Raw genomic sequence first — 12,129 nt, forward strand, 5'->3', positions numbered from 1 at the left:
TTCTAAGAGAAAAATAAGAAATATGACCTGAATTTATTATATTCCTAAATGACTGACCAGATGAAGGTGGAATGTGTGGATCAATAATGAGTATCTCAATGTTGTTATTATTGCTCCTGCTTTGTACGCCTCAGAGTGGATACACTGGAACCGATTTACGTATTTGGCCATGATCAGGACCTCCATGGATGCCCCTGTGTGTAAGAGCATGAAGACCAATGTGACCAACAGGTTTCTCTCATGGTTTAGGTGGTTTGTGTAGGATATTCAGTGTAATACTAAAAATTATTAAATATATTCAAAGATGGCCAAACATGGCTTAATGATTATCATGGAATTGACATGAAACTCTGTTGATTAATCGATATTTGCCACAATGAGGATGATTATTGAAATAAGTATATTCCATGAGGCAAAAGATTCTATAGGCAGAAGTTAGTATTTAAGATCTTGTCCTTGAGTTTTTTGATTCACAGATATTTATTTTATTATTATTAATGAATTAATATAATGATCACTAAACAAATGTAGATGAGAATAAAGAAAAAGAGTCTAAGCTTGGACCATTAATGATGACTGATGGCATATGAGTCATATACGATGAATACTGTGTGTCTGAAACTCTGAGGTCCAGCAAAAGAAATCTAGTCCATTTCCTCTGTTGGAAGTGTTCCTATAGACAGATGTCAGGAATATATAGGGACCTTGTTTTATTCTTTGTGGTTCACGAGTTTTTAAAAATATTATTATAAAAATGTTACTGGCCTAATAAACAAGTATATAAGTGACTAAAGATGAAGAGGGTTAAGTACTGTTCATTACTTAAATACATAGTAAAGAGAAATAATATTAATATAAGTTAGAATGGATAATTAACGGGTCAAGTGTATTATGCATTTTTGAGTAAGGATGATATAGATAGTGATATGTAATAGTCAATTATTGATCTGAGTCTGTTGCAAGCTTGATGTTTGTTTTATTAAGGAAACAACAAATAAATATTACCATAAATTAATAAATACCTAAATGACTACGTATATGAATGGTGGAAAGTATGGATCAATGGACAAAATATCAAACTTTTTATCACCTGCTCTGCTTGGTACTATTCAGAATTGATGCCCCAGCTGATTTCAGCTTCTGCCGTGATCAGGATTGTCCTATTGCCTCTGTATTAGAAAGAGACAAAGGTGAGTAATGGTCAAGTTTGTCATCTCAGATTGGGTCATTTGTTTAAAGGTATTCATTGAATTATTAAAAGTATTAAATATAATAAAAAAGTGAACTATGGCCCAATGATAAATATGATATGAAACATTATGTTGAGTCATCAGTATTGTGCACCATTGAGGTTGGTTAATAAAGAGAATCAGTCCACGTGTGAAATAGTTCTATAGACAGATGTTGGGAATATTCAAGGATCCTATTCTTGGATTTTGTGAATTATGTGTTTATTTTATTGTTATTAATAAATTAATGATTTACTTGATAAATGAATGAGGAAAAAGACAGCCAAACCTGAACCAATGAAGATAACTGGTGGTGTATGTGTTGTGGATGGTGAATAATATGTGTCTGGAACTTTGAGGTCCAGCACAAAACATAATTCATCAAATACCTGTGTTGGAAATGATCTTGTAGACAGATATTAGAAATATACAGAGATCATGTTCTTACCCTGGATTCATTGATTAAATTTATTATTGTTAATGAATGGATGAATGATATTACTATTAAAGAAGTATCAATAAATAGATAAAGGACCATTAAAGAAATAATAAATAAACAGATAAAAAGAGAGTGAAGCATTGTTCAACTGTGAGCATATGTGGTGAGGCAAGAATTACTATTAATAAAAATTGAAAATATTGATGCCTCTTTAGAAATAAATGTATCAAGAGTGTCACCTCTTTGGCTAAGGATCATATAGATTCATAATTAGAGTCAGGGCTTCCCTGGTGGCTCAGTGGTTGAGAATCTGCCTGCTAATGCAGGAGACACAGGTTCGAGCCCTGGTCTGGGAAGATCCCACATGCCGCGGAGCAACTGGGCCCGTGAGCCACAATTACTGAGCCTGCGCATCTGGAGCCTGTGCTCCGCAACAAGAGAGGCCACGACAGTGAGAGGCCTGCGCACCGCGATGAAGAGTGACCCCCACTTGCCGCAACTAGAGAAAGCCCACGCATAGAAACGAAGACCCAACACAGCCAAAAAAAAAAAAAAAAAAAAAAAAAAAAAAAAAAATAATAATAATAATTAGAGTCAATTTTATTTTCTAGGTCAGTCTCAAATTTGAGGTTGTTCCTTTTGTTAAGAGAAAAAAATCTAAATTATGAAAAATTAATAACTACCTAAAGGACTGAACGAATATAATGTGGAAAGGAAAAATCCATTCAGACAAGGTCTCATTTTTATAAATTAATTTTATTTATTTATTTTTGGCTGCGTTGGGTCTTCGTTGCTGTGCGTGGGCTTTCTCTAGTTGCGGCGAGTGGGGGCTACTCTTCATTGCGGTGCGCAGGCTTCTCATTGCGATGGCTTCTCTTGTTGTGGAGCACGGGCTCTAGGTGCATGGGCTTTAGTAGTTGTGGCACATGGGCTCAGTAGTTGTGGCTCGTGGGCTCTAGAGCGCAGGCTCAGTAGTTGTGGCACACGGGCTTAGTTGCTCCGTGGCATGTGGGATCTTCCCAGACTAGGGCTCGAACCCGTGTCCCCTGCATTGGCAGGAGGATTCTTAACCACTGTGCCACCAGGGAAGCCCAGTCTCATTTTTAAAACATCATCTACTCTGCTTTATATTCCTCAGAATGGACCAGTCGAGCTGATTGGAAAATTCTTTCATGGTCACGTTCTCTGGTTGTCTCCACGTCTTTGGTGTATAGAGACCAATGTGAGTAATAACGTTCATGCCTTCATTCGAAGGTTTTTTAAAAAAGTGTACTTATTGGCCATCCATGGCCAATGATAAATATGGGATTATTCCCAATAGTATTTATTAATCAATTTATGGTATTGTAAGAATAATTAATGAAAGAGAGATATCAATGTGATAAATGATTCTATGGACAGATGTAAAATAGTCAAGGTTCTTATTCTTTGTTTTTATGTGAATCATAGGGTTTTTAAAATTAATATCAATGAATAAGAAATTAATTAATGAGCTAACATACAGGAGGATGAGCAAAAAGAGGCTGATATGTGGATCGATGATGACCGCTGGTGGAGTATGAGTCATGGATGATGACTACTTCATTCTGGAATCTGAGGTCCAATCAGAAAGAAATACAGTCTGTTTCCTCTGTTTGAGATCCTATAGACTGATTTGAGGAATCTAAAGGGACTGTTTTCTTAGACTATTTTTGTGAATTTTGATTCTTTTATTATAAATGGATCACTTAAAGAATCAGTGTACAAATATAAAAAAGTGAGGATGCCGAACATGAAGCATATACACTCTTAAGATATGGGGTAAGGCAATAGAAACTGTTAAAATGTGTTGAGAATACTGAATACCATTAAGAAAAATAAGTGGTTCGAGTGCCTTACCTCTTTGGCTCATGCTAATAGAGACGTTCTTATTCTGAGTCCATAGCAAGTCTGGTATTATTCATTTTTTAAAGAGGAAATTTGTTAAGTATTATCCCAGATTAACATATTACTAAATGATTGACTAAATGTAAGGTGGAGTGCACAGAACAATGCAGATAATGTCTTGATCTTGTTATATCTGTTTTGCTTTGTACTTCTCAGAAAGAGGACCCTGAACTCAGGAGCTCATGGGAGCATCTCTGTGTAGGAGCATTAAGTCCAGTGTGAGTAATAATCAAAGTTCTTGTCCTGGTTTGGGTGATTTGTTCAGGGTATCCCTGTAATAATTCAAAATGTATTAAATATAAGAAAAAAGACCAACTATGGTCCAGCGATTAAATCGGAAGTGTCTGAAACATTATGTTGATTAATCTGTTTTTACAACAATGATGATTAATGGAAGAGGTATATTCAATTAGGCAATGATTCTAAAGAAAAATGATAGGAATACTGAAGGCTCCTTTCCTTGCATTTTTGTAATTCACATATATTTACTTAATTTTTATTAGTAGACTGATGAATTAATGTATAAACAACTGTAGAGGAGAATTAAGAAAAAGTGGCCCAACCCCAGATCAGTGATGATGTCTGATGACCCAGGAGTCTTATACGATGAATGCCACATGTCTGGAAGTCTGAGGTCCAACACAAAACAAAATCTAATCTGTTTCCTCTCTCGCAGATGATCCTGTGGATCGATGTTAAGAGTTTACAAGGGTACTGTTCTTGTAATATTGGACTCATGGATTTATATATTATTAATATAAATCGATCAATGATAGAGCCAATAAACAAAATACAAATGAATAAAAATGAGGATTTTGCTTTGTCCACCTATGAATATACGCGAGAGGCAAGAAATACTATTTAATATAAACTGAGGAAACTGATGCATGTTAAGAAATAAATGGACCAACGGTGTTACCTCTTTTCCTAAGGATCAAACAGACACTGACCTTGATAAGTAATACCTAGTTTTATAGGCCTGGGTCTATCTCAGTAGAGGATGTCAATCTTGTTTCCTATGTATATATCTCATATGTACATATATTCAGAAAAATTAATAAATACCTTTGTAAATGAAAAAGTGAAATGATGTAAACAAAGACTGATGGATCTTCTTTTGAAAGATCTAAATTTTTAATCATCCGCCTCATCTTGTACTCCCCAGAATCGACACACTCAAGCTGATTCAAGCATTTTCTGTGGTTTCCTCTGTGTGTTAAGAGCCTAGAGATGAATGTGAGTAAAGGTTAAGTTCTTGTGTTTAAGAAGTTTTTTTTTAAGGGTATTCACTGCACTGTTAAAAGTGTGAAATATAATCCAAAACACCAGTCATAGAAAATGTCCATGAGAATGAAGAAACAGAGGCTCAGGTGTGGACCAGTGATGACTGTTGGTGGAGTATGAGCCATGGACGATGACTACTTAGTGTCTGAAACTCTGAGGTCCAATCAGAAACGAAATATAGTCTGTTGCCTCTGTTTGAAGTGATCTTATGGAAAGATGTTAGGATCGTTTTTCTAAGGATCATATTATATTTATATTTATGCTTATATATGTGTATAAATTATGGAAAAGAATAAATACTTTCATGTCTGAGTAAACAAAATGAAGAAAACCAGGACCAATTCAGAGAACGTCTCAAATTTTTTTTTTTTCTGCTCTGCTCTGTACTCCTCAGAATGGACGCATGCTGGAGGGTTTAAGCATCTTGCACGATCCTGTGCTCTATAGACCAATGTGAGTAATACAGTAATTAAATTCATGTCTTTGAGAGCTTTTTTTTTCTCAACTCTTCACTATATTGTAAAAGTGTGAAACATAATATCAGTCACTTAATGAATTAATCAATGAACTATGCCGATGAGAATAAAGAAATAGAGGCCCATATATGGACCAGTGATGATGACTGATATCGTACGAGTCATGGATGGTGAATACTATGTGTCTGAAACTCTGAGGTCCAGTAAAAAAAGAAGTATAATTTGTCACCTCTATTTGACATGCTATTACTGACAAGTATTAGGAAAATAAAAGAACAGTTTTCTTGGTTTGTGTTTATGAGTCTTTGATTTTATTGATACTATAAAAATTAGCCCAAAGAAATAATCAATGTACAAGTGTAAATAAGTTAAGATGAAGAGGCTGAAGCATATTCACTCTTAATATATGTGGTGAGTCAATAAAAACTATTAACATTGATTGAAAATACTGAAGTTCATTAGGAAATGTAAGTGGCTCAAATGTCTGACCTCTTTGGTTGAGAATGATACAGACAGTAAATAACCATCAAAGTTCTTATTCTTGGTCTGTGTCAAGCTTGATGCTGTTTTGTTTAAGAATAAATTAATAAACATGACCCCAATGTACTGTTTTCCTAAGTAAGTGACCATGTGAAAGTTGAAATGTACATGTCAGTGGAGTGTCTCTCAATCCTCTTATCATCTTCTCTGCTTTGTATTCCTCAGAATGGATGCACCTGAATTGGTTAAGCATTGACCATGATCAGGAGCTTTGCTGGTTGTCCTGTGTATAAGTACATGTGGTCCATGTAAGTAATTGTCAAATTCCTCTCCTGGTTTGGGTGTTTGTTTATTTGCTGTGATAATAAAAAATAGCATTAAATGTATTCAAAGAAGGCTAGTCATGGTCTATGGATAAATATAGAATTGACATGAGATGTTATGTTGCTTAATAGGTATTTCCCTCAATGAAGATGATTAATGAAAGAAGAATATTCAATGAGGCAAATGATTCTATAGATAGATATTAAGGATATTAAGGATCTAGTCCTTGAGTATTTGTGATTCACAGATATTTATTTTATTATTATTGATGAATTGATCAATAAATATAGATGAGAATGAAGAAAGAGTCCAATCGTGGACCGATGATGACAGCTAGTGACGTATGAGTTGTATATGATGAGTACTTGTGTGTCTGAAACTCTGAGGTCCAGCACAAAGAAATCCAGCCCATTCCTTCTGTCTAAAGTGATTCTATAGACAGATGTCAGGAATATACAAAGATATTGTTCTTGATCTTTGTGTCTGTGAATTTTACAAAATCTTATTCTAAAAGAATAAATGGCAGGATAAATAAACAAATGTGTAAGTAAAAATGAAGAGGCTGAAGTATTGTTCATCTTTAAAATGTATAATAAAGAAAATAATACTAATATAAATTGAAATCAATATTAAATGGATCAAGTGTATTACATCTTTGACTAAGGATGGTATAGACAGTGATATGTACAGTTTCTGATCTGAGTTAGTTACAACTTTGATGCTGAATTTGTTAAGAGGAAAATAAATAAATATTACCATTAATCAATAAATACCTAAATGACTATGTATATGGATGGTGGAGACAATGAATCAATGGAGAGAATGTCTCCATCTTTTTATTTTCTTCTCTGCTTGGTACTATTCAGATTGGCTCCTCCAAGCTGATTAAGATTGTCATGTTGCCTCCGTGTCAGGAAAGAGACAAAGGTGAGTAACGGTCAAAGTTCTTGTCTTGGTTTGGGTTATTTGTTTAAAGGTTTCACTGTATTATTTTAAAAAATAATAAATAAAATAAAAATAAACTATGTCCAAATTTAAAAATCATATGAAATATTATGTTATTTAATCAACATTGAAACTCACTGATCAAAGAGATAAAGTCTACATGGGATATGGCTCTATATACTATGCTTGGGATACGCAAATATCTTGCTCTTGGGTTTTGGAATCATGTATTCATTATATTATTATCAGTGAATTAATTTGATTTATTTAATACTGATGCAGAAATGAATGAAGAAAAAGAGAAACATATACCAGTGATAACAACTGGTGGCATATGAGTTATAAACAATGAATACTATGTGTCTGGAACTCCGGGGTCCAACACAAAACATAATTAGTTGAATCTCTCTTTTGGAAATGATCCAGTAGACCAGCAATCCCCAGCATTTTTGGCACCAGGGACCGGTTTCATGGAAGACAATTTTTCCACGGATGGCGTGCTGGGAGATGGTTCACGCGGCAATGCGAGTGATGGAGAGCGATGGGGAGCGGCAGACGAAGCTTCGCTCACTCGCCCGCTGCTCACTTCCTGCTGTGCAGCCCGGTTCCTAACAGGCCTTGGACCAGTACCGGTCCGCAGTCCGGGGGTTGGAGACCCCTGCTGTAGACAGATGTCAGAAATATATAAATATTGTGTTCTTATTTTGAGTCCATAGATTTAGATTTATTATTACTAATGGATTGACGGTAGAATAAAATAGAAGTAAATAGATAAAGAAGAATGTTAAGCATTGTCCAACTATGAACATACGTGGTGAGGCAAGAAATATTACTAATAAAAATTGAAGAAGACACTGATGCCTCCTAAGAAATAAATGAATCAAGGATGTTACCTCTGTGGCTAAGAATCATGTAGGCTGATAAATAAGAGTCAGTTTTATTTACTGGATCAGTTTCAAGTTTGAGAGTTTCCTTTGTTAAGAAAAAAAAAAATCTATATCATGAAAAATATATAAATACCTAAATGACTGAGTAAATGAACGGTGGAAAGCAGGGATCAATGGAAATAAGGTCTCAATTATCTTTATCATCTGCTCTGCTCTGTAGGCCTCAGAATGGACACACCTGAGCTGATTTAAGCATCTTCCATGGGTACCAGGTCTATGGTTGCACCTGTGTGTTAGGAGCATACAGACCAATGTGAGTAATAGTCAAAATTCTTGTCTTATTTTAGTGTTTTTAAAAAAAGAATATTCACTGTATCATTATGAAGTATTGATGTGAAGTATAATTGCGTAAGGCTAACTATAGCCCAGTGACAAATATGGAATTAATTATATAAATATGGGGTTGATTATATTGATTAATGAATATAGGAAAATCAGAATAATAAATGAGAGAGATATATTGATGTGAGAATTATCCTATGTACAGTTTAGGGCTATCAAGGCTCTTCTTGGGTTTCTGTGAATAATAGGGTTTAAAAATTATTATTAGTGAATTAATGAATTAATCAATGGACAATGTACAAACGATTGAAGAAAAGGAGGGACAATACTGGATCGATGATGACTATTGGTGTAGTCATGTATGTCGTGTATGATGAATATGTGTCTGGAACTCTGAGGTCCGATGCAAATGGAAACTAGTCTATTGCCCTGTGTGAAGTGATCCTATAGACAGATGCCATGAATATACAAGAATCTCATTTTTGGTTTACGTTCATGTATTCTCTATTTTTATAGTCAGATCAATGAAATAATCGATAAATACGTACATAAATAAAGATGAAGTTCATTAAGCATTGTCCAATTATAAAAATATGTAGCAAGACAAGAAATACACTATTAATGTATTTTGAAAATACTTCTGTTTATTAGGAAACAAATCATACAAGGTGTTACCTCTGGCTAAAGATTTTATAGGCAGTGTGAAGTAGTTAATAGGCAATGTCCATATTCTGTGTCAGTGGCAAGATCGTTATTGTTTGTTTACTTAGGAGACATTAAGTAAACATTTTCGAAAGTTGCCAATTTCCTAAATAACTCACTAAATGAAAGGTGAAATACAAGGACCAATGTTGATTAGGTCTCAGCCTTTTAAAATCATCTCCTCTGCTCTGTACTCCTCAGAATGGACCCCCTCAAGCTGGCTTAACGATTCTTCCATGATCAAAAGTTCTATGGTTTAGAGCATGGTGACCAATGTGAGTAATAGTCAAAGTTATTGCCTCAGTTTGGGTTGTTTGTTTAAGGGTATTCATTGTATTATTTAAAAATGTGAAATATAATCAGTGAATGCCAACCATGGCCCCCAAATGCAATTAATATGAAACATTATGTTTATTAATCCAAATCAAAACATTGAGGTCAATTAATGGAAGAGATGGTTTGCTGAGGGAAATAATTCTACAGACAGATGTAGGGATTAGTCCATGCTAACCTTGGACTAACAATAAGTAAAGTTAGACGTGAAAATGAAGCAATTATGATGACTAATCCGTACATTCAACACAAGGCCGATTAACAAAAGAGATCTGGACTTTTCTCTCTGTAGAAAATGATTCTACATACAGATGTTAGGGATATTAAAACTACTTGAAAAATTTATGAGTATATGTTTCTCATTATGAATTAACGATTTATCTCTAAACAAAATTATAATTGAATGAAAAAAAGAGGATGAAGTCTGAAGTAATACTGAGGACTGGTGGCATGTGAGTCAAGGAAGAGCAATGCTTACCTAGAACTCCAAACTCCAAAGCAAAAAGAAATCTAGTCCATTCTTCTGATATAAATGAGCCTATAAAGACTTGTTAAGGATATCCAAGGATCTTATTTTTGGGCTTTTGAGTTTCATAGATATTGATTGCTTATTAAAAGTTAATCAATACAATAATAACTAAACAAATGTATGAATAAATGAAGGAAAAATAGGGCCAAATCTGGAATAACTACAGAGTATGTGATAAACATTATTACCAATCTATTTCTAAGGAACCGAAGTCTATTAAAAATATGTAGAGGCTTTTATATCATGAGACCCAGAGAGAGATGTTTGTAATTGTTGATGTTTATGTTCTGGGTTATCTTTGGGTTGTAGGCATTTTTTTTTTAAATTAAGAAATGGGAAAAAATAGTTTATATAATTGAACCCCCTTACTACATTAAAGAGGGCTTAACATGAACCAGTGACAAAAATGTGTCATATGACAAGTTATGATCAAGCCCTTGGCTTCAATGTTCTATTGGTAATACTCCACAGTGTATATATAAATCAAATCTTCATGTTGTACATTTTAAATATATGCAAACTATGTTTGTCAATTACTCCTCAATAAAGTTGGGAATAAAAAGTATATAGTCCCGTGACACTTAATGATAGTGAGGGGCTGGATGCAGTTACTATTAATGAGTGTTATTGAACTGAGTTTGTATACAAGGATACTGATCTTAGTATTATAAATTAATAAATAAGTTAATACCTTAATAAGATCAAAGGGGACAAAGCACCTGGCCAGTGATGAATATGTTCATGAATATGTTCATATGGTGAAACATGATTCATCAGTTTTACTCCTGTTGTGTCCCTCTTGAGAAAAAAGAATCTTAGCTCTAGCCAGTTTGAATAAGGGGGATTAGACAGATATACACAATAGGCATTTGTCTCTTGGTTTCTGGGAAGTTAAACATTTTGCATTTTGTTTACGACACGAATAGTTTGTCAGATTCTTTCACGCATTAAAGAATGGATGAATGAAAATTAGAGCTATTAATAAATAGCTACCGACAAATAAATTCAAAGAAGACCAAATATGGATATATGCTGAAGATATGCAATGTGGCAAGTTTTATGAAGTCATCGAATTCAGTACAATTTTTTTAAAGTTTGAGGGTTTTACATTCACTTTCACAGCTACTTATTATTCCATATTAGGTTTGCACCACAGTTTATAAACATTCCTCTGTGGAAAAGATCTAAGCTGTGAATTGAGTGAAGCAACCCACAGGAAAATGTAAGATATTTACGGTGTTTGGATGTGGAGTGGTTGGTGGGCCCATGGTGGTTCTTTCTTACATCTTTAAAGAATGCAGAAGTTAAATGAAAACGAGTCAAGCACGGATCCATGATGTGAATGGAATGCAGTCTGAATGTGTCTTGTGATTAATTCGTTTCTGCATCACTGAAGTTCATTTCAAAAGGAGATTTGATATATCTGTGGGAATAAGTGTATAGCTAGATTTCAGTAATTTTCAAGCATCTAATTCTGGGGTTTAAATGGATCATGGGAACTTCTTACATTATTCTAAGGGAATAAATTAAAGAATCAATAGACGGATAGATAGATAGATGATAGATAGATAGATAAAGAGAGTAAAGCTGGGTTAATTAAGAAAAAATGTTGTGAGACAGAAATTTTTGTTCATATAATTCTGAAGCATGGCAGTGCATTAAGAAACCAGTAGATCGGGCTTCCCTGGTGGCGCAGTGGTTGAGAGTCTGCCTGCCGATGCAGGGGACACGGGTTCGAGCCCTGCTCTGGGAGGATCCCACATGCCGCGGAGCAACTGGGCCCGTGAGCCACAACTGCTGAGCCTGCGCACCTGGAGCCTGTGCTCCGCAACAGGAGAGGCCGCGATAGTGAGAGGCCCGTGCACCGCGATGAAGAGTGGCCCCCGCTTGCCGCAATTAGAGAAAGCCCTCGTACAGAAACGAAGACCCAACGCAGCCATAAATAAATAAATAAATAAAAATTAAAAAAAAAAAAGAAACCAGTAGATCAAGGGTTTGACCTCTCTGGGATAGGTTAATAATAGAGCAGTGTTCTTGAGTGAGAATCAGAATCGCCCGGAGGGCTTGTTAAACTACGGATTGCTGGTCCCACTCTCAGCATTTCTGATTCAGTAAAATTAGTGTAGGGTCCGCTAATCTGCATTCCTAACACGTTCCCAAGTTCTGCTAATGCTGCCTATCAGGAAACAACGTTTCGAGAATCACCGATAAAGTCAAATATATGTCATAATAG

General features: G+C 34.9%; 1 long non-coding RNA gene, 8 other non-coding genes and 1 pseudogene across 10 annotated transcripts; all 10 read left to right on the forward strand.

The window, feature by feature from the left end:
* The first annotated feature begins 559 nt into the window (after positions 1 to 559).
* On the forward strand, positions 560 to 634 carry LOC118891467. Its single transcript, XR_005019037.1, has one exon. It is a non-coding gene; the product is annotated as a small nucleolar RNA SNORD113/SNORD114 family (small nucleolar RNA).
* Positions 635 to 819: 185 nt separating this feature from the next.
* Positions 820 to 9,361, forward strand: LOC118890816. Of its 2 annotated transcripts, XR_005018834.1 has the most exons (10): positions 820 to 1,190; positions 2,280 to 2,402; positions 2,807 to 2,890; positions 3,751 to 3,812; positions 4,760 to 4,830; positions 5,273 to 5,331; positions 6,060 to 6,142; positions 7,025 to 7,085; positions 8,211 to 8,303; positions 9,236 to 9,361. It is a non-coding gene; the product is annotated as an uncharacterized LOC118890816 (long non-coding RNA). The 2 variants fall into 2 exon arrangements; XR_005018835.1 differs by lacking the exon at positions 2,280 to 2,402.
* Positions 1,520 to 1,594, forward strand: LOC118891499. Its single transcript, XR_005019066.1, has one exon. It is a non-coding gene; the product is annotated as a small nucleolar RNA SNORD113/SNORD114 family (small nucleolar RNA).
* LOC118891489 lies at positions 3,200 to 3,272 on the forward strand. The gene has a single exon (XR_005019056.1). It is a non-coding gene; the product is annotated as a small nucleolar RNA SNORD113/SNORD114 family (small nucleolar RNA).
* Positions 4,160 to 4,234, forward strand: LOC118891504. The gene has a single exon (XR_005019069.1). It is a non-coding gene; the product is annotated as a small nucleolar RNA SNORD113/SNORD114 family (small nucleolar RNA).
* On the forward strand, positions 4,968 to 5,042 carry LOC118891468. The gene has a single exon (XR_005019038.1). It is a non-coding gene; the product is annotated as a small nucleolar RNA SNORD113/SNORD114 family (small nucleolar RNA).
* LOC118891480 lies at positions 5,484 to 5,558 on the forward strand. The gene has a single exon (XR_005019049.1). It is a non-coding gene; the product is annotated as a small nucleolar RNA SNORD113/SNORD114 family (small nucleolar RNA).
* Positions 6,475 to 6,550, forward strand: LOC118891483 (annotated as a pseudogene).
* Positions 7,411 to 7,485, forward strand: LOC118891493. The gene has a single exon (XR_005019060.1). It is a non-coding gene; the product is annotated as a small nucleolar RNA SNORD113/SNORD114 family (small nucleolar RNA).
* On the forward strand, positions 8,662 to 8,736 carry LOC118891501. Its single transcript, XR_005019067.1, has one exon. It is a non-coding gene; the product is annotated as a small nucleolar RNA SNORD113/SNORD114 family (small nucleolar RNA).
* Positions 9,362 to 12,129: the final 2,768 nt, after the last annotated feature.

Source organism: Balaenoptera musculus, chromosome 2, assembly GCF_009873245.2.
Source record: "Balaenoptera musculus isolate JJ_BM4_2016_0621 chromosome 2, mBalMus1.pri.v3, whole genome shotgun sequence".
Lineage (NCBI taxonomy): Eukaryota > Metazoa > Chordata > Mammalia > Artiodactyla > Balaenopteridae > Balaenoptera > Balaenoptera musculus.